Below are 20,935 nucleotides of genomic sequence, written 5' to 3' on the forward strand. Positions count from 1 at the left end.
TGCTTGGAGGGTCGGCATCGAAGCCTTTCTAACTCAGAGGGGGAGTCCAGGTCTCGGGACACCTTACCTATAAGAAGTCTAGCACACTGATGTTAAATAAATCCAACCCTTTCCACTCTGTCTCTTTCTAATCATACTATCTGTCTTAGTTGTTAAATGCCATCTAAACAACATAATTAATGTCTACTAATGATATTACAAAAACTCACTCCAAAAATTGTTTCATCCATTGTTACATATTTACCCAACACAACTCTGAAATACCTACATGTTTCCAGCATCACATATTCCACACACTACGGAAAAAAAAAAACATCCCCATATTTTCTCTCATTTTAAATCCCACTGTTACTTCGAACAATAGTAAACCTGCAGAGCACACCAATCGGATCACAGTAATGAAATTTGAATCAAGTGTAGGCCTATGTCTACTTTCTGAACATTTATTTATATTGTCTAAATTCCTTGTCTATGATGTGCAAACAGTTCAAGTGTAAAATGTGTTTTTCACAATGTATTTACACTCTACAGATTCTTGAGTTTACTCATCTCCTGGTGCTGTCGTTGTAAAAAATGTTCAATTCCTTATTGTTTTGTACCAGTTTTCCAAAATCAGTTCTAATTAATATACTGGGCTATTGTCGTTGTTACTATTAACGTGCTTCCCGTCTTCAATACCGGCCAGCAATGTAATGAAAAATGTCAAGGGTGTGATACCCCCTTTCAGCCACTAGATGGCAGCAGCAGAAGTTTACAGATTAAACTCGAAGCTCGAAGCGAAACCATACAAATGTCAAGGGTGTGATACCCCCTTTCAGCCACTAGATGGCAGCAGCAGAAGTTTACAGACAAAGGGAAACGCTCTCCCCCGATTTAACATATAACAGACCTCTGGCTTTTAGCTTTCAGCCTTGGTCTGTTATTTAACCCCAGTTTTAAACGGTGACCCGATCTAAAATATCGTGTTTCCAGGTTTTGTCGTGCAGGAATCAAACCTCGCACCGAACAAACTGCACCGTCTCCACGCCACTCAGGAATAAACTACCTGCAGATCCGCGCCAAACTGCTCTATTTACGTTACGCAGGACTTTCCGTCTACCTGGCGATCAACGTTCACGTTTTGTATATAACTTTCCTAACATAGTAAAATATGCATTGTATATTCCATTTAAACTTTCTGGTCGTCTGGATTCTTCCTCAGCTTCGTTATATCTGGCACGTCCGGGTCACCATTTGTTAGAGATTTAAAGGGGTATCTGGTCCGCTTTTCAAATCTCCGCGCGTCCCTATCAAGCTGGTTAATACAGGAAGGAATCCAGAGCTACCAAATAACCGTTAAACAATAATCTACTTTAATGATAATATGACAATGCAATACAATCAATACAGTACAAATTTAATACAAATTACCCTTGGGATCCCGAATTTACCTGCACGTGTGCCAGCCAGAGGAAAGAGGCTGAACACTGCGTGTATGACTGTGTTTATACTCTTTGACAATGGGAGGAGTTATCAGATCCTCCCATTTGGACCTCCTTGATTGGCAGCCCCAAATATCACTAACACCTCAAATCTTAGGTTCCCCAATCACTGTAGCAAGATCTAAGGTGAATGCAAATCAAGACATGCTCTCCCCTTCCCCCATCTTCCTTTGTCCTCAAAAACACATGTCAACAGGCCCCAAATCCAGCTCACAGTTTTACCCAAATTATTCCCATTTTAAGCTTATCCATAGTTTGCTAACATGAATAAATACAAATATTTCACTACAATGCACACGGCCCTCTGCACCTTGGCCAAGTCTCCTCCAGGAACCACGGTAGGGGGCTGGTAGTTGATGCCCACCTTGAAGCCAGTGGGACACCAGTCCACAAACTGGATGGTGCGCTTGGTTTTGATGGTGGCGATGGCAGAGTTGACATCTTTGGGCACCACATCACCACGGTACAGGAGGCAATGAGTGATGATGGAGGAGACGATTATTCTGGTTCAATACCCATGACTGTACCCGTGTTGTTCCTCAGATGAAGTCCGTACAGGAACCTACCGCCAGCTCTTCCACCCCGAGCAGCTGATCACCGGTAAGGAGGACGCAGCCAACAACTACGCCCGCGGTCACTACACCGTCGGCAAGGAGATCATAGACCTGGTGCTTGACAGGACTCGCAAACTGGTGAGCTCTTCATCTCATTACATGTTGCAAGTGAAGCCTTTAAAATAAAAACATATTTCGATTGATGGCAAAACATTTAAAACCATTATCCCTTATTTCCAGGCTGACCAGTGCACAGGGCTCCAGGGTTTCCTGATCTTCCACTCCTTTGGAGGAGGAACCGGCTCTGGCTTCACCTCCTTGCTGATGGAGCGTCTCTCTGTCGACTACGGCAAGAAGTCCAAGCTTGAGTTTGCGGTTTACCCCGCCCCCCAGGTGTCCACCGCTGTGGTGGAGCCCTACAACTCCATCCTGACCACCCACACCACCCTGGAGCACTCCGACTGTGCCTTCATGGTGGACAATGAGGCCATCTACGACATCTGCCGCAGGAACCTGGACATCGAGCGCCCTACCTACACCAACCTCAACAGGCTGATTGGACAGATCGTCTCCTCCATCACCGCCTCCCTGCGCTTCGATGGTGCCTTGAATGTGGATCTGACTGAGTTCCAGACCAACTTGGTGCCTTACCCTCGTATCCACTTCCCTCTGGCCACTTACGCCCCAGTTATCTCCGCAGAGAAGGCCTACCACGAGCAGCTGTCGGTGGCTGACATCACCAACGCCTGTTTCGAGCCAGCCAACCAGATGGTGAAATGCGACCCCCGCGACGGCAAGTACATGGCCTGCTGCCTCCTGTACCGTGGTGATGTGGTGCCCAAAGATGTCAACTCTGCCATCGCCACCACTTAGCAGGCTACGCTGTTGTGAATGACTGGGAAGTTTTAGAAAGCCGGGCCTTGCCAAATGGCACGTCAGCTCAGGCTGCAGAGTTGTATGCTCTGCTCAGGGCGTGTATTTTGGCTCAAGGTAGAGTTGCAACCATTTTCACAGACTCCAGGTATGCATTTGGTGTGTGCCATGATTTTGGTGTCTTGTGGAAAATGCGCGGTTTCTTAACATCGGCTGGTAAGCCTATTCAACATCATGCGTTAGTAGCTGAGCTATTAGACGCTATCCTGCTCCCTGCACAGCTAGCAGTAGTTAAATGTGCTGCTCACACAAATTCTAATGATCCTATTTCGCGTGGAAATGCGTTAGCCGACACCGCGGCTAAACAAGCAGCAGTTTCCTCCTCTTCTATGGTGCTCCAATGCCCCTCGACACAACCCGCAGAAACTATTTGTTTGCCTTCCTTTAATGATGTCGCGGACATGCAAGCCCGCGCTGATGTTAGGGAGAAAGATTTATGGCTAAGACGAGGTTGTACACTTGACGCTGAGTCCAGCTTGTGGCTCCACCCAGACGGCCGGATGGTCTGTCCCCGTTCATTCCTCCATGTTTTGGCACATGTTGCACATGGCAAATCACATGTAGGAAAAGGAGGGATGAATGGGATGCACATTTACTGGACCAAATAGCAAAACAAATGTTCCATCTACTCCACTTAAACAATCAGGAGGCGAGGTAGATTCTTCAAAAAGGCCTTAATTACTCCTTTTAAACAAACTAAAACTAATTCTGCAGTAAGTTTAATGTTAGACTATGCACATGAACGTAATGTTAGCAACTGTTGGTTGTGCCAAAATATGCCAGAATCAATGCATTCTCCTATGTTTAGCCCAATTCCTTTCACAAAAGCTGATTACGGTTTAGTAAACTGGAATGACATAGCATCCAGAATTAGCGATGAGGCTGAGGATTGTTATACTCCTTCCTACCCCATAGACTCTGAAAAACCTTTACAGTACAAGGGCTTAGTCTCTCTCATTGTTGATACAGTAAATAAAGATTACCTGCCTGACGGTTTCAAACGTTTGATGTTTTTAAAACTAATATATATGAAGAAATACGTTAACCTAGCTTTTGAATATAGATTCCAGTTAGCTCTAGCTCAGACTAATTGTTCGGCTAACTTTACAAGTCCAACATGTACAATGCAACCACACACACCCGCTTTGTTAGTTGAAGCTTTGGTAACAGTTGTGCCCTGGTTTGGCTCTAGAACAGTGGACTCCGTTGAGGTTAAAATACATGACTGTACGCAGCCAATACCCTTAGGCAAGCCCCCTACACGTGACTGCTCAGTATATGTTCCCCCAATTGTTGTGCATGAATGGAAGAATGTGTCCATCTGTTTCCAGAATGCAGTAGGATCTCACACCTCTCCTGATGTGGGACACAGCGACTGTAATACCATAGTGAGAGTAAATTTGGCCAGAATTCCCCTCCCACAGAGAGTTTACTTAGTTTGTGGGGACCGGGCCCATGGCTGTGTGCCATATGACGTTTTTTATGGTACCTGTTATCTAGCCTACCTAATCCCTTTAATCCGTAAAGTAGAGGCTACTGAGATTGCAGCAATACTTCCCTCTCTACACAGGAACAGCAGGTCAATTACACAAGGACAACAGATAGCTAGCCTATTCTTGCCTTGGTACGGTATTTATGTTACTCAGCAGGAAATTGTCGCATTGTCTAAAGTTGTAGAACATCATCTAAATGTATCCAACACAGCGATGTTAGCTGAACACAAAGAATTGCAGGAAGTTAGGACAGTAGCACTACAGAATCGTATGGCGCTTGACCTCCTCTTAGCTGCCCAAGGAGGAACATGCAAGGTGATAGGAAGTGAGTGCTGTTCTTTCATATCTGATGCCACACCTGAAGTTATGGACATGGCTCATGATACTGCCAGGGGAATAAAAGAATTGCATGAAACTCATGGGTTTACATTTGGGGAATTAAGTGGAACTTTTGGATCTTGGGGAGCGGGGCTGGTTAAATGTGTTGTTACTGTTTCAGTGTTTATCTTGGTTGTGCTAATCCTAGTGATCTGTTTGATCACTGTAGTTAAATTAGCCATACGAAGGGTTGCTAAGACTGCCCTCCAGGCCCCACAGAGGCTAGTTGGACAGTCGACTGTAAAGGACACAATATTAAAGAGCCTGTGACACGAGTTTCCCCCATCATCCAAACCCATCAATTTGAGTAAATATTGTCCCCTTGAAACCCGTTACTGAACTGATTTTGGATATTTGTACTTTGATAACCATTAATCTGCCCTTCAATGTTGACCATTTCCTGGATCTGCTCGGGGATTCTTCAAGTCCCGCCAAATTACGTGTGACGTCATTGCGGGCACAGCGCTCCAGCTGCACCGTTCAGGATCCCAGCATCTGCATGTAAACGCACGATGGCGCACACAGCAGCAAGCTCAGACAGCGATGACAGTTTCATTTTGAACGTGTCTGAGAGCTCATATGAGGCTGAAGGATCGGTTTATGTTGTATCTGTTTGAAGTTTAGGAATTAGGTGCGTCAATATGGGCGATCATACGGTCATGTAGCCAGTGGTGGAATGGGACTAAAAATCATCCCGGGACTCTCGACCGGTACCGCTAGTACGTTGTCAACGGGGGGATGTCACGGGCGGCGGGTGCTGTAGATAGTAAATGTAAATATGTAAATATTTGTGTCACTGCATCCTGGTAAAATACAAATATAATGCAATGTCTGTGTCTTTGACATTAGCGCTGCCAGCCACCTGTGCCCTGTACTACGAAGCCAGTTCAACAGACCCTGGATATGTTTGAGTAACAAACTAACTAATAACAACAAACTAACAAACGAGATCTCGCTAAGCGGTCCTACGACGCTGGTTATCAACTCGGTAAATCAAGCCAGGGTTTCTCCAGCTGAGAGCGCGTTCACGTCTAAGACACGAGTGGATCTGACTTTAATTACATTTGACTCGAGTGTTTCGTCAACATAATGTGTTGCTTAAAATAATACTTCTGCATACAGTATGTGACACTGTAAGTGTTGCACGGCCAGATACGGCAGATAAGGAAATATATGATATATTATGATATTATATGATCGATGATCTGATTGATGATGTAATATGCGACACGTCGGCGTCTTCTCTGCATACGGCAGTTTAAACTGTATTTCCTTTATCCTGTAATATGACTTGAGAGATTTAAACTCCACACACTGAGTTGATCTCTTTTCTATAGACGCCGGAGGCGGGCAGCGTCAGGTAAAAAAAGTTATTTAGCCTTCCCAAACCTGAGCCTCACGCGCCGCCTATGGGGGATGTGCTAGTGATTTATCCGACCGGCCCACTTCGGTACCGGCCCATCGGGATTCGTCCCGATGGCCAGTCCGCCACTGCACCCAGCCCACGTAAACTGTCAACGGGGGGAGCCTCGCTGCGGGGAAACGGTGGACCTAGTGTCCCGATCGGAGTGGGAATAATAATAATAATAATAATCCGTGCATTTTATCCATTAATTTCCCCAACATTGTGGTGAAAAAAACACACGTTTAATCCATGTTGGTGTACTACAACTACAAAAAGCATCGGGTGGTTTTCTCATCAGGAAATGCAGACCGGCACAAACAAACGATTTTTAATCATCATTCTCACGATCATTTATTGTATCATATGTTCGCCGAATTGACATGAAAGCACTAATACATGTAGTTTCATCCACTTGAGTTTACAACTACAATGTTCGATGTTCGAAATTATTGATATTTAACGGAACGGTATCGCTTTTTCTTTTTTAAACTGACGGTTCGAGATTACTAGTAGCCCAATATTTCATTGCACAACAGTTGTTAGGATGCTGTCACAGGCTCTTTAATGTACAATGCCGAGCTTCCGGACCCCTGGGTCTCCATCGTGATCTCCGACCCGTGGGTACCTCCATTCAGCGATTGAGATGTTGTTTAAAGTTGATATTCTGAATAAAGAACAGATGTTTTGATAATTGATTACAGTTGATACACTGGATTCAAGGACAAATGTCTGATTTTTCCTTTTCAGGTTGTTATACAAATAAAATGTCTGATTTTCCTTTTCAGATTTTGAGCAAATGTATTTGAATGAAATAAATGTATCACTAAGTGCCTTACTCTTGAATAAAGCGTAATGAAGTAAACGTAAAGTAATGTTAAAGATTGAGGACACTGTAACTTTACAGATTACAGATTGATCGATTCATCACTGCGAATTTATACCTTAAACTAGGAACCTTAGCTGGATCTCTCATGATTCTGATTTATACCTCAATTGGATTTCTCATAATCCTAAATTATACCTCAATTGATTTCTTATAATCCTAAATTCTAATTGTGTTTTTTAATAAGTAATTGCCTTAAAGTAAATCTTTGAGATGTAAGCTGATTTAGAGTTTGTGTTTGATGAATGAGATTAACTGAGTGATAAATGATAAAATATCTTATTTTTGAAACATATATTTTGCTGTAATATTTTGTATCCCATGTGTTTATTATTGTGCCTTTTGACAAAAGATGCCAAGAACTGAAGAGAGATGATTTTTATTATGATTGACTGTGTTCAATCATGGTGATTGAAATGTTTTCAATCTTGTTCTACTTTTTAATGTAATGAATGTATCTGAGCCCACCCAACTCTGAAGACGCTTATTGATTTTAAGTATTGACTGAAATATTCTTAGACTAATGTTAATTGGTTATCAATAGATTGATAAAAAGAGTGAATCTGTAAGAGAATATTTTTAATCTGATCTGTTTATAGAGTTTCTTAGAATCTGTGATACTGCAAACATGTGTTTGTAGTAGTATCAGTCAAAGACTCCTCTGTAAGTTGAGGTCACAGGTCAAACGCTTCTCCCATATCCTGTGGGGGGAAGGTTTCAGGCTTGTCTGCGTTTCCTTGAGACAAGTAGATCATTGTCTCCCATTTGCTATTGATTAGGTAAACGCGGGCTTCTGTGGGCCCGCCTCTCCTCGTGGTGCTAGATGTTTTGTGGCTTTTGGAGCAGAAATGATCTTGGTGGAGCACAGGACAGTGTGAAACTAAGATGATCTCCCGGCCGTAATGTATTTGTCTGTACTGTGTTCAATAAAACTCTCAGTGCTTTGGCTAACGACGGTTCCAGACTCCTTCATTCTACCTCAACATTGCAACAACAGAAGTTTATCTTCACAATAAGGGATAATGGTTTTAAATGTTTTGCCATCAATCGAAATATGTTTTTATTTTAAAGGCTTCACTTGCAACATGTAATGAGATGAAGAGCTCACCAGTTTGCGAGTCCTGTCATGCACCAGGTCGATGATCTCCTTGCCGACGGTGTAGTGACCGCGGGCGTAGTTGTTGGCTGCGTCCTCCTTACCGGTGATCAGCTGCTCGGGGTGGAAGAGCTGGCGGTAGGTTCCTGTACGGACTTCATCTGAGGAACAACACAGGTACAGTCATGGGTATTGAACCAGAATAATCCAGAATATTTTAGATACACGTATATTCTACTCTAGATATTATATTTGCTGTTTATTGATTTTATTTTATTATTTATATATTTTAATGCCTGAACACACTGCTGCGGCAACAAAATAATGTCCCAATTTGGGTTCAATAAGCATCTATTTATCCGTCTGTCCTACCAGTCTTCTTCAAAAATATTATTTCACGTTTAAATACAAATATGTGTATCCTTACCGATTACAGTGGGCTCCAGGTCCACAAAGACGGCTCTGGGGACGTGTTTGCCGGCTCCAGTCTCAATGAAGAAGGTGTTGAAGGAGTCGTCTCCTCCTCCGATGGTCTTGTCACTCGGCATCTGACCGTCAGGCTGGATGCCGTGCTCCAGGCAGTAGAGCTCCCAGCAGGCATTGCCCATCTGGACTCCGGCCTGGCCGACATGCATAGAGATACACTCACGCTGTGGAGGAGAGACAAACGGTTACTTTTGAGCAGATTACATTTTCGAATTTGAACGGATACATTCCATGTCAGTTTATACAGTGCAATCACTGACCTCCTTATACAAGTACTACAACGTATGTTAATACAAACAGTTTCCATGTGTCAATTTGACAAATAAAACACAACTGGACTCAACTCTAAAATTGTGATTTATCGCAAATTAAATTAACCAATTACCAACACTATCTACACTATTAGATATACAGTCACAGGGATACATTTAAAAAAGTTGGGAAGGAGGGGTACATTACAATATTGTCGATTTATTGGACAATATTTCCCTAAAAATCATTCCCTTTTAAATGGTGTTTTGGGCGCTGACAGGTTATAAACCCTAACCCAGGGCTGCAGTCGAATAGTCCATTTAGCTTAGGAACCTTCCTAACCGATTAAATGACCCGGAAGTCCCTCAGTGGCAGCCATGATAAGTGCCGTTCCAATTCTCTAGATGATAGGAAAGGAGGTTTCAAACTTTCTTTATAACCTCCTTTAGCTTAGGAACCACTGGACCTCCCTCACCGAAAGGAGAGGAGAAAATGCTGCCCCACAATGCATTGCAGTCGCAGCATTTGCCATCACACAACAGTCGGCCGTTCACGGAAACAAACGATTATGGCGGAGAAATTATATCATGAAAGTTACAGTGCTTATTAAGCATTTTAAAACGTATATGGTAACTTGCCAAAGTGCTTTGTTTTGAACGTTCATCAGTATTATAATCAAAAAGAGAAATATGAGCGTTAGTTTTTACTGAAATTATCAAATAAAGTCAACATTTCACTGAGCTGTGTGGGGTTTGTTCAACTTTTAAAAGATGTTTGAATGGTGATATACACAGTGATAGATGTTAAGGACTAACGTTTATAATAAATACATTTGTATTTGTTTTAAGATATTTTCATACAATCATACATATTGGGACCATTTGTATTAATGTGGACCGGAGGGAGAGGGTGATGAGCTAGATGAGTTTACAGTAGTCCCTCGTTCTTATTAAACATCCATGTTGTAGTCCGCTGTATAGAAAACTGTAGTTTCCATAGTTTCCCCACAGCAGCAGACGCACAAAATGACGTCCGCTGGCGCATCATAAACACGTCAGATAGTGAAAGTGCAGTCGGATTCTCTAAAGTACCAGTCTCTTCTCCTAAATCCTTTTTGAATTCTCCTATCCACTATCCCTTAACGTTTCAGGAATAGACGATAGGGTTAGAACTTAGGAGCTGATTTTTGGACTATTCGACTGCAGCCCTAGTGACTTTGTGCCGAGTCACGTGTTCCTGTCTGCCCCTCCCAAAACGAGCAACATCTCTCCTCCCTGCTGCAAAGCCCTGGGGCCCGGTCCAATAGTCCATTTAGTAGTGCTGGGGGGAAACGATTATTTTGAAAACGATTAATCGGGCGATTATTTGATCGATTAGTCGACTAATCTAACGATTATTTTTCTGTTGTTCAATTAATAAAAAACGTAATGTAAAAAAAACGTAATGTAAACAATTTTTTTTTCACGATACTGTGTCTCAGGGGATCTTAATATTTAAGAACCTATTAATGTGTTATACCAGATTAACGGAAATAATCTCAGCTAATTGACGATACAAACCATGTTTACCAAAACAAAACACAAGTCTCATAAGAAGCATCTAAATGACCCCTGAGCGAAAAATGCTAACGGACATTGGCACAGAACTCAAGATAAAAGTACCCTTATTACTTATCGTAGCTGCTCATACAATATATCCGATTAAAGCTGAGACTCCACAGATTATGTAGGTATATAGTATCATCACTGAGTGATCCGGACTCGCGACAGGGGAAGCAAATACAGTCATCACAACACGTACCTTCACAGAGCTTCTAAGGAGATCGTCTCACCGCCGTAGCTGTCAATCTGATCAAAAGACGTGTTCAATGGCATTACAATGAGAAAAAAACGCGGCTGAATCGGTTAATCCATAGGTTTTTAACGTCTATGTATAAAAAAACGATTGAATTTATAATCCATAATTCCATTTTATGTAAAAATCGGAGAGCAAATGCTTTGCTGCTAATGGTAGCCACCACAGCTCGCTGCTGCTTCTGCTAGGCTATGCAGCAGTCTCAGTGAGATATAAATATATAAATATCTTTGCGTTTTGGACTAACTTTAAAATATTCCCATGCTTTTGAAGACCTAGGGCGAGATGTTTTCGTTTGGGGGCTTCGTGCGCAATCCTGTGAGGAGGAGGTGGTAGCCGTTTCAGTCTCCATTGTGTTTGAAGTGCGATTGCGAACTGCTTGTTGCTTTGGGTGACCCACGTGTGTGTAGCGACGCGTCGACGCGGAAATATGTCGTCGACGATATTTTGAAGTCGACGCGTCGCTACAGCACTACCATTTAGCTTAGGAACCTTCCTAACCAAGTGAAATGACCCGGAAGTCCCTCAGTGGCAGCCATGATAAGTGCCGTTCCAATTCTCCAAATGAAAGGAAAGGAGGTTTCAAACTTCCTTTATAACCTCCTTTAGCTTAGGAACCACTGTACCTCCCTTACCGAAAGGAGAGGAGAAAATGCTGCCCCACAATGCATTGCAGCCGCAGCATTTGACGTCACACAACAGTCGGCCGTTCACGGACACAAACGATAATGGGAGAAATGATATCATGAAAGTTACGGTGCTTATGACGCATTTTAAAACGTACGTGGTAAGTTGCCAAAGTGCTTTGTTTTGAACGTTCATCAGTATTATAATCAAAAAGAGAAATATGAGCGTTAGTTTTTACTGAAATGATCAAATAAAGTCAACATTTCACTGAGCTGTGTGGAGTTTGTTCAACTTTTAAAAGATGTTTGAATGGGATACACAGTGATAGGTGTTAAGGACTAACGTTTATAATAAATACATTTGTATTTATTTTTAAGATATTTTAATAGTTCATACAATCATACGTATTGGGATCATTTGTATAAATGTGGACCGGAGGGAGAGGGTGACGAGCATAAGTTTCACTTTCCTTTTTTATTTCAATTCCAACTTTGGTCATGAAGAATATGTTTCTCTCTTGTCCCCGTTCATAAAGCATAAAGCAACAGCATCAGAGCACGGTGCAGAGTCTCTAGATGAGTTTACAGGAGTCCCTCGTTCTTATTAAACATCCATGTTGTAGTCCTCTGTATAAAAAACTATAGGTTACTTGCGTAACCCCAGTTCTCAGAGTAACATGAAGTGAGATGTCTCACTATGGGATGCGCCTCATCGCGAAGCAAACAGAAGCATCAATCTCATTACGCCAATCCTGATTGGCTGGAGATCTTGACGTCAGCGTCAGGGAAATCACCCCCTATAAGTAGCTTGCGCCACAACGCATGCGCCATTCAAAATAAGCACCTCTTCTCGCTTCACCATAGCAAGGAGGGCCGTCTGGTGAGACATCTCACTTCATGTTACTCTGAGAACTGGGGTTACGCAAGTAACCTATAGTTCTCATTCATAACACTCCGTTCGATGTCTCACTATGGGAAATTGTAGCTCCCGTATTGCCAGACGAGCTTATCTCGAAAATCACCAAACCAACCAGAACTTAACAGGTAGAGCTCTGACTCAACCAGGTGCCCAGCACTGCTTGAGTCACACTGGGAGCAGAACGTCCAGCCTGTTAGGAGGCAGACAAAAGTGAGCGGCGAGGACCAGCTCGCCGCTGCACCAATGTCTTTGATGGGAGACATCCTGGACAGAGTCCAGAATGCAGCCAGACTCTGAGTCGAAAGAGCTCGCGGACCCGAGGGTGCCTGCGAACTCTGACTCGTATGAGCCCCAAAGCAATTGCTTCCACAGACCAGTGGGAGAGCCGTTGCTTAGTAACAGGCTTGCCCTTATAAGGGTTAGCCCAGGACACAAGGGGTTGGTCATTATGACAAAGCACCCTTGATCTGTCCCTGTACGTGCGTGAAGCACGGGCTGGACACGGCAAATCCGGCCGCTGTTCCCCGGAGGAATACAGTGGCGGGGGGGATGCCTTAATGTCAAATGTGGTACCCGAACCGACCGCCTTAAGATAAAGGCAGGGTCAGGCTTCAACCACACTCTGTTTGCCCTGGGGCAAACTGAGTGCATGAAAACTGTACAGATAGTGCATGAGTGCCACTGGCTCGCTTGGCAGCTGCCAGGGTCAGCGTCATGTCACACTGTATTTAGATTGTACCACTCACGGGCCAGGCCCATAGAGCCAAGCGCTCTGGGTGTGGGTGAAAGATCGCCCCCCCCGCTTGGGACAGTATGTCCCTGCGTAGTGGGAGCTGCCATGGCTGCCCGCACAGCAGCTGATATATCTCCGCTAGCCAGTACATAGCTGGCCAGTGCGGAGCTATCAGGATAAGTGTGTGGCGTTGCTCTCTCACTCTGGCCAGAGTTGGGGGTATCAGAGCCAGGGGTGGGAACGCGTACAGAAGGCCCGGGGGCCAATTGTGCGCGAGTGCATCCACGCCTAACGGTGCATTTAGATCGCGAACAGATCCACCGCGGCTCTGCCGTAACGCACCCACAGCTGGCTCACAATCCTTGGATGTAGAGTCCAGTCTGCATAAAGTGGTATACCTCTGGACAGTAGATCTGCCCCGAGGTTCCTCACTCCCGGTACGTGCGTCGCTCTCAGAGAGAGGAGACGCCTACCGCTCCATAGGATAAGTTTGCGCGCCAGTGTGTGTAACTGGAAAGAACGCAAACCCCCTTGGCGGTTAATATACGATATTGTGGTCGTATTGTCTGTCCTCACGAGGACGTGATGTCCCCTGAGGAAAGGCAGAAAGCGTTTTAGGGTGAGAAATACCGCTAAAAGCTCCAGGTAATTTATGTGCGCCCGCTGGAGGTCTCTGCTCCAGAGACCCCTCACCGGGCGACCTTCATAAATACCTCCCCAACCTGTCAGACATGCGTCCGTGGTGACCACTTTCCGTGAAAGGACAGCACCCATAGGCACACCTCGTACTAGAAAAGTCGGGTGCAGCCAGTGGCGCAGTGCCATTACGCATTTCACAGTAACCATCACTCTCCGCGCGCCATGGCGCGCAGGGTTTAGTTTTAGGGCGGCCACCCAGCGCTGAAACTCCCTCATGTGTAAGCGTCCCAGTCGTACGACCAGGATGGCTGACGCCATGAGGCCCAGCAATCTCAGGCATGATCTGAAGAGAACATGTTTGCGCAGCTGGAAAAGAGCGAGACAAGCTCTGAAAGCTTTCACTCTATCCGCTGACAAGCGAGCTGAAAAGGGCACCGAGTTCAGGTGTAAACCCAGGAAGAGTCTGCGCGGGGCACAACATGCTCTTCTCTGTGTTTATTATGAAACCCAGGTTGAGCAGGTGCTTTACGAGGACATTTGTCTGCGTAACAGCCTCCTGCTCCGACTGTGCGAGAAGCAGCCAGTCGTCCAGGTAGGTCGCCAGGCGAATACCCTGTTGTCTTAACGGGGCTATCGCGGCTTCCGTACATCGTACAAACACCCTTGGACTGAGAGACAGACCGAAGGGGAGTACTCTGTATTCATAACAGATCCCCTGAAATGCGAATCTCAGATATTTCCTGTGTGGGTAATATACTGGGATGTGAAAATACGCATCTTTCAGGTCGACTGATGTGAACCAGTCGTCTTGTCGCACGAGCCGCAGCAGAGATGTGTGAGTGAGCATTCTGAACTTATATCTTCTTAGATATTTGTTCAGAGCCCTCAAATCAAGTATTGGCCGAATTCCGTTCCCTCCCCGTTTGGGAACGAGGAAGTACTTGGAATAGAAGCCGCCCTGACTCTGCTCGGCGGGTACAATAGATATAGCCCTCTTTTCTAGGAGAGAGAGAATCTCTTTCTCCAGAATATGGGCTGACTCTCCTCGGGCCTGCGAATGCAGAATGCCCGAGAAGCGAGGGGGGGTGACAGCGAATTGGAGTCTGTAGCCCCGTGTTACTGTCTTGAAAACCCAAGCAGATGATGTGAGCATCTTCCACTGCATGCTCCTTAGAGCCAGTGGAGATGTCACATCTCTTCCCCTCTGAGTCTCTATTTGTTGTGTTATGGGGCCCTCTAGTGTCTGAACACAGTAGTGCCCCCTTTCGACAATCCCCACCGACACTGCGCATGACGGTGGTGCCTTAAAACCTTCAGTGCTTTTAAAACCCCAGCCGGCACTGCGCATGCGCGTGACGGTGGTGCCTTCACAGACCCGCCTGTAATCCGCCTTTTGAGAGATGCCGAAGCTGCTCTCAGAAGGGGAACAGTTGGCGGGCTGTTTATTGGTTTTATTGTTTTTCTTATCATTTTTTTGAGCTGCGCCCTCGGCCTGAAGCCTGGATGCGTCAGCGGCAAATGTTTAATGACAGAGGAACAAACAGATTTGTGACATGTGTTTTTGCGGACTTGAGGATGGTGTTGAGGCATCTCTCGAGGCGGCGGGAACACATTTAGAGCTGGGGAACCGTGGACTTCCAGCTCTGTCACGGAGGGGAGAAGGAGGGGCTGTCACGCCGCTCGCTTCTTCTTCCTCGCCTGCTGGCCGAAATTCTGGGTTGGCTGCGCCTGAGCTGCAGCCGGAACCGGAGATTTTCTGGGCCAGCTCGCCCTCGTCTCCAGCCTGGGCTGGGGACTCGGGGCGGGCTGCGACCTCTGCGTTTTCGGTGTTTTAAACCGAGCAGGGTTCAAGGCAGCTTGGGCGAAGGACTGCTGCTGCGAAGGCAGCGGCTGGACCCTTCGAGGGAGGCAGAGGTGGAGTGCCTCGTCCTCCCTCTTTTTCGACTCACACCTCCTTTGCATGGAAGCAAGAGCGGAGCCGAAAATTCCCTCGGTAACGATGGGCATATCCAGCACATCCTCCTTTTCCCGGTCTGGGAGGTTGGTGAGGTTGAGCCATCTCGCTCTTTCCTGCACCACCATGATCCCCATTGCCTTACCCGTGGCCTGGACGGCGCAGCGTTGGACACGGAGACAGATGTCTGTGACCGCCGCCATCTCGTCCAGAGTGGCTGCACCCGGGTTACCCGACAGGTCCTCGCAGAGCTCCGCTTGGTAAGCGGTTAGCAGCGAGGCCACATTCAGGGCCCTGGCGGACAACGCTGCGGCTTTGTAGGACCGTTCAGTCATTGTCGACTGAAATCGGTCCGACTTTGCCGGCAGCATGGGGTTCCTGCTTGGTGACGGGCCCATCCTCGGTAGGAGGTGGGCTGCTACCAGCGGTTCCATGGGCGGTATGCGGAGCAGGCCGAGCTTCTCCATTCCGTCACAGTCTAGGGAGGAGGCACCCTGGATTGGGACCTTGTTGCTGAAGGGCCGGTCTCTCCACGAGACCGACACCTCATCCAACATCTCCGGGAAGACCGGAAGGAGTTGTCTCTTTGTCCGCGCTGCTTGGGGAAAATGTTTCCCTTCATAGCGGGACCTGGAGGTCTCCTTGGCCATTTCAGGCCACGGGATGTCGAGTCTGGCCGCAGCGCGTTTGCACACGGCCTGCAGGTCCATACTCAGACAGGGCGAAGCTGGTATGCTATCGTCTGGGAGAGCAGCCCTCGCTCCAGGCTTTGCAGCCTGAGCCGATGACATGAAGATGTCCTCTTCATGTTCATCCGACTCGGACAGGAGGAACACCGAGGCGTCCTCTTCGTCCTCGTCGTAATTCAGCTCGAGGACATCCTTCGTGGGTGAGACCATGGTGAGGTCTAACTGGGAGCCCCAGCTCGGTAAAGCGTGGGGTCCCGTTGCCGCGTGTCTTGCCGCCACCGGGTCCCGGCCTGCCAGGGCGCGGGAATCCGGTTCTGCGGCCATCGCAGATACTGAGCCCCAGACCGACATGGAGAGGGGTTCACTCTCTGTGACAGATGTCCCCGCGTCTTGACTGCCGGCCGGCAGGTCAGAGGACATGGGGGGTTCCTGCTCCGACAGGCTAGCTTGGCGTGCTAGCCGTCGGCGGAGGCTCTTTACGGTGAAGCGGACACAATGTCCGCACGAGCCGGGGTTGTCGATAGCGCCTCGGGCGTGTTCCAGCCCGAGGCAGGACGAGCAGACCTGGTGTGTGTCTGTGCCCGAGATCTTCAACCCGCAGCCGCAGAGTCGAGCCACCGAGTCCCTGACTCCTCTGGTGTGAGGGAGAGGGGCGTCCATCTTGTTCGCCTCGTGGCGTGGAGAGGACCCGCTCTCAACAGGTAGGTTGGGAGAAAAAGAGGTAACCACCCTGTCCTTAATCCGGAGAAAAGGACGGTGTGGGTCTTTTATTCCCAGAGAATACTGACTGGTGTGGCAGTATGCTCCTTTTAATCCTTTCCTCCTCCGTGGGGAAGAGAAAAGAAAAGACTTCCTCACTACCGTGGTGTCGGTAGTGAGGGAGCAAGCTAACGCTAGCTTGAAAAAATCAGACCTAGCTTACTTTCCGGGGAAAGAGAGCGGCGAGGTCGATTTCAACAATAACTAGCGTTAGTAATTACTGTCTTCCTGCGAAGCAGAAGGAGTAGCCGGCAAGCGCCCGTCGACCGAAATGGATATTTGGGTTCAGTCTGTGGACCGTGAAGCTTGTCCGGCTACCATAGAGATGTGCTCTGAAGCGAGAAGAGGTGTTTGAATGGCGCATGCGTTGTGGCGCAAGCTACTTATAGGGGGTGATTTCCCTGACGCTGACGTCAAGATCTCCAGCCAATCAGGATTGGCGTAATGAGATTGATGCTTCTGTTTGCTCCGCGATGAGGCGCATCCCATAGTGAGACATCGAACGGAGTGTTATGAATGAGAACTGTAGTTTCCATAGTTTCCCCACAGCAGCAGACGCACACAATGACGTCCGCTGGCGCATCATAAACACGTCGGATAGTGAAAGTGCATTCGGATTCTCTAAAGTACCGCGATCTCTTCTCCTAAGTCCTTTTGAATTCTCCTATCCACTATCCCTTAACCCCGTGACGTTTCACTCAGAGGTCAAGGAATAGGAGATAGGGTTAGAATTTAGGAGCTAATTTTTGGATTATCGGAACGCAACTCTGCCTTTCTGTAACGTTCATGGACAGGTCGTTATCTGATGCATTCTTCTAGCTCGCCGGCTTACAGTAATGCCCAGCCTTATGTCTTCCAAACCCACAAAGATGGGAAAACAGTTTTTCGCATACTGTTTTATACTGTATGCTTTTATTCCTATTAAACTGGAGAGAGAAAAATGCCCAGATGTCGATACAGTATCTTTGACTGTAGTTTAAAGTGATGAAAGTTCCGTTTTAATGGCCAATTTCAACCGTTATGATTTAAACTGCGCCAACTGTTTGGACTAAAGCTACCTCAATTTAGGCACATAAACGGGATTTCAACGGCAACAAATCTAATTACCGGTAGTTTTATTATTTATATAATTGTTTTGTTCGTCAGTACTCAGCATTTTTGTAGGATTTTTCACCCTGCTTCTTTCCGACACTGAAGAATCGGTTGTTGAAGGTTGTAGTGAAAAGGAGGCGAGGAGCTGCCTATATTTATAATTTTCTGAGGGGGCGGAGACACAGCGGCGGTTTACATTTATTTCTGGCGCGAGCAAACGCTGGGCAGAGGTGCATTCAAGCACGGCTCGAAATATTCCAACCCTACACGTTAGCTCTGTCATCTAAAATAACTGTTTTTAATGTTCGTTCAATTGAACTTCCAGAAACGTTTGAATTAAAATCAGCAATTATTATTTCATCGTCTAAAAAAGTGTATTATATATTCACCCCATGCAAAGGTTTTAGGCTTCTATTTATGTCGGGCCTTCATTGGAAAAGGCATGAAAATATCACACACACATAGAGTTGAATTATTTTGTTTCTAATCTAAACAACACACAAGCTGAACATATCCCCATAATTTATAGAATATCAAAAGCTAAAACTGCAAGTTTGTTTTCATTGTATTTTGAACCTGAAAGTTACTAGAATACACACAAACAATCTTATTTGTGATCTCTTAAATTCGGAAGGCGAATGTAGGAGAAGCACTTGAAGGCAGCATTATTCAAATAAGGAAGCAGGCTCTCTCTTTATCTCATTCAATTCAATAGCTTTATTATTATAATAATAATAATAACAATAATAATAATAATTAATTACAGTTATTAGAGCGCTCTCCCAAATGCTCAAAGCGCTTCACATTACATATTACACTTTATTAGCATTACCATAGTTACATACAGTATTGCTAAAGCTGTGTTGTTGCAACATCTATATACAAATACATACATAAGAACAAACTGCTACATTTTTAACATAAGCAATAACTTTTTATTTTTACAAGGAACACACATTCATTCAATTCATATAATACATGAATACAAAAATAAAATATAAAAAATATGTGAGACCTGGTGTTGCAGGTCAGTCCGATTCCCTCATACTGTGGCAGGCAGAGAAAAACGAATGTAGCTTTCTTTGAGTAATATCTTTAGTTTTTCATTTTCTTTTTTAAATATTCGAGGATGCTTAGGTTTTGGAAATAATTGTTTCTGTACAGGTTCAAATGTTTGGCATTGTGTGAGGAAGTGCTGCTCTGTTTCCACAGCAGTTCCTTCACACTCAGGACCGTTTCTAGCTTTTGGGGGGGCCCTATGCAAGATGCTGTTTGGGGGCCCTAGTCTTTACAGTTTTTTCACTACAATGGGGGAATTCCGAAGCCTTTAAGACAGGGGTGCCCAACCTTTTTTTTAACCAAGAGCTACTTTAAAGTTGCCAGTCTGCCGAGATCTACCAGTCCAAATAGAGAGGGGGGAGGAGCTGCTAGCGAAAATTATGCCATTTAAAAACATAAACGGCCGTCAGCTAATCGAACCGGCCCTTGACGACCGGCCGTTCTGTGATTCTCCAGATTCTACAGATGGCCAATCCACGGAGGGTGGAAAATACATACCGGAAGTAAACAAAGACGTGCAACGGGAAGGTCAGATCGTCTCCTCCATCACCGCCTCCCTGCGCTTCGATGGTGCCTTGAATGTGGATCTGACTGAGTTCCAGACCAACTTGGTGCCTTACCCTCGTATCCACTTCCCTCTGGCCACTTACGCCCCAGTTATCTCCGCAGAGAAGGCCTACCACGAGCAGCTGTCGGTGGCTGACATCACCAACGCCTGTTTTCGAGGCCAGCCAACCAGATGGGTGATTTGAAATGCGACCCCCCGCCACGGCAAGTACATGGCCTGTTGCCTCCTGTACCGTGGTGATGTGTGGTGCCCAAAGATGTCAACTCTGCCATCGCCACCATCAAAACCAAAGCGCACCATCCAGTTTGTGGACTGGTGTCCCACTGGCTTCAAGGTGGGCATAAACTACCAGCCCCCTACCGTGGTTCCTGGAGGAGACCTGGCCAAGGTGCAGAGGCCGTGTGCATGCTGAGCAACACCACCGCCATCGCAGAGGCCTGGGCTCGCCTGGACCACAAGTTCGACCTGATGTACGCAAGAGGGCCTTCGTCCACTGGTACGTTGGAGAGGGGATGGAGGAGGGAGAGTTTCTCTGAGGCCAGAAGAGGATATGGCTGCCCTGGAGAAGGATTATGAGGAGGGTGGGCACCGACAGCGTGGGGGGACGAAGGAGAAGAAGGGGAGGAGTACTAAGTCACTGAAACATCTGTGGTGAAGACTCTGACCCTCCAGAGCCTGGACGACCATCTCTTTAGCTTGGCTTCAGTTATTTTGGCACGTGACTCAAGATTTTAAACTCTTAACGATGAAGGACACCGTAATGTTTAACTAGGTTTTAAAAAAAAAAAACAGGGTTCAGCTTTTGCATCTGATGACTTACATTTTTTTTTATCTTTCTATTTTCTTTTGAGTCATTCCAAATGTTGGTTAACTGCATTGTTCTGACAGGCATTGATGATGTGATGCCAGGCCGGGGGAGGCAACCTGTACACTGACTAAACCATTTCAATAAAGTGCACCTGTGTTCCGACATGACATCTGCCTCTTCCATTAAATGACTTTATATCAAGGTGAATGTGACTTCCCTATCTGGTACAGAAAATAACTAGGGCCGGGACTTTAACGCGTTAATTAAGATTAAT

At 46.0% G+C, this 20,935-nt stretch overlaps 1 pseudogene; it reads left to right on the forward strand.

Annotated features, from left to right (window-relative positions):
• The first annotated feature begins 1,837 nt into the window (after positions 1-1,837).
• Positions 1,838-20,652, forward strand: LOC117536358 (annotated as a pseudogene).
• The last annotated feature ends 283 nt before the right edge of the window (positions 20,653-20,935 follow it).

This window comes from Gymnodraco acuticeps, unplaced genomic scaffold (genome assembly GCF_902827175.1).
Source record: "Gymnodraco acuticeps unplaced genomic scaffold, fGymAcu1.1, whole genome shotgun sequence".
NCBI lineage: Eukaryota > Metazoa > Chordata > Actinopteri > Perciformes > Bathydraconidae > Gymnodraco > Gymnodraco acuticeps.